The sequence below is a fragment of the Nothobranchius furzeri genome, chromosome 11 (genome assembly GCF_043380555.1).
Source record: "Nothobranchius furzeri strain GRZ-AD chromosome 11, NfurGRZ-RIMD1, whole genome shotgun sequence".
NCBI lineage: Eukaryota > Metazoa > Chordata > Actinopteri > Cyprinodontiformes > Nothobranchiidae > Nothobranchius > Nothobranchius furzeri.
In genome coordinates, this window is record NC_091751.1 from 24,239,223 (window position 1) to 24,244,348 (window position 5,126).

General features: G+C 49.2%; 1 long non-coding RNA gene across 1 annotated transcript; it reads left to right on the plus strand.

Annotated features, from left to right (window-relative positions):
* The first annotated feature begins 1,035 nt into the window (after window positions 1-1,035).
* Window positions 1,036-1,279, plus strand: LOC139061913 (uncharacterized). The gene is made up of 2 exons (XR_011515556.1): window positions 1,036-1,122; window positions 1,193-1,279. It is a non-coding gene; the product is annotated as an uncharacterized lncRNA (long non-coding RNA).
* The last annotated feature ends 3,847 nt before the right edge of the window (window positions 1,280-5,126 follow it).

Sequence of the window (5,126 nt, forward strand, 5' to 3'; positions counted from 1 at the left end):
GTTTGGGCGGCCACGCAACAGGCCCTACAGAGGACTGCAGAACGCAACCGGCGTCTGGCCGACCGGCACCAGCGTCCTGCCCCAGACTATGCGCCTGGACAGCACGTCTGGCTCTCCACCAGGGACATCAGATTGAAGGACCACTGCAGAAAACTTTCCCCCACATTCATCGGTCCCTACACAATTTCTGCTGTCGTCAACCCGTCCTCCGTCCGCTTGGATCTGCCGTCCCACATGAAGATACACCCCGTTTTTCATGTCTCCCTTCTTAAGCCTGTCATCTCCAGTTCCCTGTGCCCTCCTGTCGACCCTCCGCCTCCTGTGCGTCTTGCTGACGGGGGCCTCGGTTACCGTGTCCAGCGCCTTCTGGATGTGCGACCTCGTGGCCGAGGTTTCCGGTACCTGGTTGAGTGGGAGGGTTATGGCCCGGAACATCGACAGTGGGTCCCGAGGTCATGGATCGATGACCCCTCTCTCATCCGGGATTTCGAGTTGGCCCGCTCCTCCTCCTCCTCTGCTCGGCCGCCGAGTGGCGTCCCTTGAGGGGGGGGGGGGGGTACTGTCATGGTCTGAGGTATTTCCCTGCTGTCACTCTCTGTCTTTTGAGTTTTCCCTCTGCAGGTGGGCGTGTCTGGAGGTGACCAAGCTGCAGCAGATCTGCTCATCAGCTGGCCAGGGGTATTTAAGCAGCTGGGAGACTCCTACACTTCACTGGATGATTACTCTACCTGGGTACCTTCTAACAGCCACTTGTGAAACTTATTCGAGCTCTGTAAACCTCTTGAGAACTAGATTTGTTTTGGTTTTTGGATTTTTGAGATTTGATGTGTTTTTGGATTTTGGATTTTTGCCTTTTTGACCTCCTGCTCTTGTTCCCAGACAAACCTACACACTCATCTTTGACTGGCAGAACTCTGGAGCCCACACCATCTGGATCTCCAACTCCGCTCGTCTCTCAGCCTCTCCCCTGGCCAGAACCACCTCCAGCTGCCCACCTAACCTTCCTGGACCTCCCCAAGCTCAGCTCCCTCCACGTCTCATTTCTGGATCTCAGTCCCTGCTAAGCCTTTCTACCCAGACCGGACCACTCCTCCCTCAAACCAGTTCCCACCTCTCCAGACCGTAAGTCCTTTGCACAAGTCTGATTCCCTGTTCCTTCCGCAAATTGGATCTAACTCCGATCTGTCCACAGTTTTCCCGCACCAGCTTCCCGTGCAAGAACTCGGCTACGTTTACGCTGCTTCCTTGGTTTCCCTTCAATAAATTCTTAAACATTTTACATCGTCTCAGATCTGATTCTGTATGTCGTGGGTTAGATTTCTTCACCACAACATGACACGATACCGGCCCAACTCAGCCTTGCCAGGTACCTCAATGGAGCAGGGACTAAAAATAGGGGAGAAAATACCAAAGCGTGCCCTTGGAAACCGTGGTCGGGCTGAACTGCATCGGTCCGAGTTGCCCTGAGTAGAGTTCCTGGAAAAGCACCTTAAGGCTGCAGAACCAGGCATACCAGCTCTACTAACTCCAACAGACCTGACCGGCAATCTGAAGTTGCAAGTGTGGTATTCTGGCCACAGAGCGGTGAGGGTCTGAGTGACGTTTCATTCACCATGTAAAGGGTCATTTGGCACATACTGGCTCAAGAAAATGAGTTCAAAACACGAAAAAGTTGTAAAGTATCACTTTAAGTTATCTTGGTGTCGTGGTCTGGGGTGAGTCCTCCTCTCTCTGCTAAACCTTCTCTGAGCTTCTCCTGCAGGTGGGCGTGTCAAGGAGTGACCAGCTGCAGCCATCTGCTCATCAGTTGGTCAGGGACATATAAGCTGCTGGGAGACATCTTTATTCGCTGGATGATTAACTCAACTTTGGTATCCACGACTCCCGAGCCTGATTACTGAGTAATCCGAATAGATATCGTCCAAGTCGTACTTCTAGCCAGGTTGCTAGTTCCTGTGTGTTTTTCCAAGCTTGCCTGATTTTTGTAAGCTGCCTCTTCTCCAGATTTCCACCACCACCTTTCACACCGTCCTGCAACCTACCGGACCAGTCCCGCTGTCTCCCAGCCGCTCCCTGGCTGTCCACTCCATACTGACCTTACCTTACCGGATCCTGCTCCCTATTCCGTGCTCAGCTCCTCCAGTCCTCCAGCAACCTGGAAACCCAGTCTCCTATGATCCAGCAAGTGTGTATTCTTAAATGTACTGAAAATGTCAAAGAGCTGGTGAGATTGCTTAATTTAAAGGGGTTTTGTGCAAAAATCTTCATCTTCCTGTTTTGTATAGACCACAAAATTGTTCTAACTTTAAAAATGTAGTCGTAACACGTCCCCTTTAACATGTGCTTTTGTAGCAGGAAGTCCTAGTTTACAGTTCTCCAGTCAGCCCCAAGGCAAAATGCACATTGCCATACATGAAGCATTAAAAAGGCAAAGCGAGGTTGAATTTATACATTTATTCTGATCACAACTGTACAGGAGTGTATCGTCACAGCAGAAACGCAACCTGAACCTGACCGTGGAACAACAGCCGTCTCAACACATCCAGAACTCCAACAGAAATGTACAGGCTCAGATCATTTCAGCTCAACATCTAGATTCCTCTTGATTATCATCATAGTTATTATTATTCACATAGAACTATCTGTCTTTCAAATATCTTTGTTTTAAAGAGCATAAAAATACAAGTGGACTTTTCACTAGGATGAAAACTGGTGGCTGATCCACCGTCTTGGCTCATATGAAGGGAAAACACTGAAAACTGAGGGCGTCGGGAGGAGTGAAGCCAGCTTATTACAGCTTACCAGATTTCTTTGTTATTTTATGTATTTATATTAGCTCATACAAGGCTTTGCAGTAGTTACAGAAGGTTGCAGACATTTGGGGGTTGACTTTTAGGGTTAAATCACTCGGACATCACTGACACAAAGGGGCGTGGTCAAAGAAATCATGAAGCTGTTAAACAAAAGGAATAGATAAATACGAAGGTACAGAGATTTGCAGAATAAACACCAGATTTAGAAATAATGGTGATAAAAGAGGAAGACGAGAAGGAGGTTAAGTTGATAAAAGGCAATTTTACTAAGCAAACACTAGAGGGCGCTTTAGGAGCGCCTGTTTGAAACCTATGTGTGAATGTTGATTGGATGGGCTATAAAGCCTTGAAATGTAAAGAAATATATTTTTGAAATCACTGGTTGTGCCTCACGTGTGCTTTTTGTCAGTGTTGGTCTCTTATTATTATCAAGCATAAAACCTTCATGTGTAGAGATGAACACCGGCGATCTGATTTATGTGCAAGTGTCTTAAGAATTCCTAGCTGGTCTGATCCTTAGCGTAACTACGTACTGTACGAGCAGGAGGACACTGACATGAGCAAAAAGCAGGGACTACGCACACGCTCGAAACAACAACGCCAACAATAACAGCAAGAGCACCAACAACAACGTGAGAAGAGACGACACGCGGGTCAGGAGGTCCAGCGAACCACTGGCCTCCACTCGTACAGAGGAGAAACGGAGGCTACGACACATCTGGAAAAATGAATCCTTTTGATATTTTAGAGGAGAGACGGACGCAAAGAGAGCGGTCTGTGTTTCAGTGTGCTTTTAAAAATCCTCATCAGAGCGTGTCGTGTTTGTTCATCTCTCCGTCTACTTGCCTTTGAGACAATTAGTGTGCTTAGTTTCTTCGTAAGACTGCACCCGAAAGTTTGTCTAAGCCAGCCTTTTTTGTGTAGGGATGAATTATTGTGCTTCTCGGTCCACGCAGCAGTCTGAGGCTGGGTGGAGGTAACGCGCTGGGCTGCAGAGGTCAGAGGTCGTGTGGGAGCAGCTTCCTCGCATCAGGAGAAGGAGCCAGAGCTAGAGCACCAGATAAAGAGGACTCCCTCTTCAAGGCTACTCAGGAAGCACTTAATATGGGAGGGCCAGACGCTCAAACACGAGCTCCCCGAAGAGCCAGCATTTAGTCTTGGGAGCGCCGTCTTCTCACACACCTACGTGTCATGAGGGATGGGTCAGGGGGAGGGGGGCTGGAGATCAGTCGAGCATTGCATCCAGTTGGTCTGCCAAGTCGTCAGACACGCTGCCGATGTCATCCAGGATAGAGACGGTTCCTTTTTGGCTGGAAAAATTTGAAAAAGAAAAATGGAATAATTAGTTTTTACTGAGGCTTCGATCAACATGCTGACAGAATCAATGAGTCAAGTGTGGAGGTGAGTTCCTCCACTGATGGAAAGCAGCTTTAAGATTCAGTTTATGGGTAACATTCACTATTCACACACACACACACACACACACACACACACACACACACACACACACACACACACACACACACACGTCGATAGAGATGCATAATGAGATCAGTCCGTCCAGGGTTGATGGCTCGGGGCACAGAGCCAGCTGGTACTTTACCCGATCGTTCAGAGCTTCGATGAATGCTGCTTTAAGGGCATCGTCTCCCCATGATGTCATTGCAGCCAAGGTCCTAAACTCCTGAGACATGTCAGCCACTGACCTTCTTCCCTGCGAGAGGTGCAACAGTCTTTTTCTGATGTCAGTGGTGGTCTCGGAACTGCAAAAAGTCAGTTTAAAATCCTCCAGAAAGTCTGGGTATGAACCAGACAGGAAATTAGGATTTCTACTCTTAGCCTCCGCCCACCGAAGCGCCTTGCCTCTAAGAAGTCCAACAATAAACGAGATCTTCATTGAGTCAGTAGGAAAAGACCTCAGGGAGTCTTCAAACGCTAGGCGGCACTGTAGCAGAAACCCAAAGCAATCCTCGAATTCACCGGAGAAGGTCGGACATTGCCGAGGAGGAGCCGAGCGCCTCCGGTCCAGGTGAAACCACACCTCCCGAGGCGTGTGCGTGTGCTTCTGTTCCAAACGCCGGAGCGGCGGCTGTCGCTGGAGCGGGGACGGAACCCGAGGCTGTAGAGGAGAGCTGCTCCTGAAGCTGCTGCAGGACGGTCTCCAAACCTTGATAACGTTGGTTGGTGATATTCAGCTGCTCCATGAGGACGGGAAGTGTCTGCTCTTGTTGGGACATCCGGGTAGCCAGATCCACGGGTGCTGATTCCACTGGATTAGATGTGTGGCCGGATGATTCTGTCATGGCTCGAGGT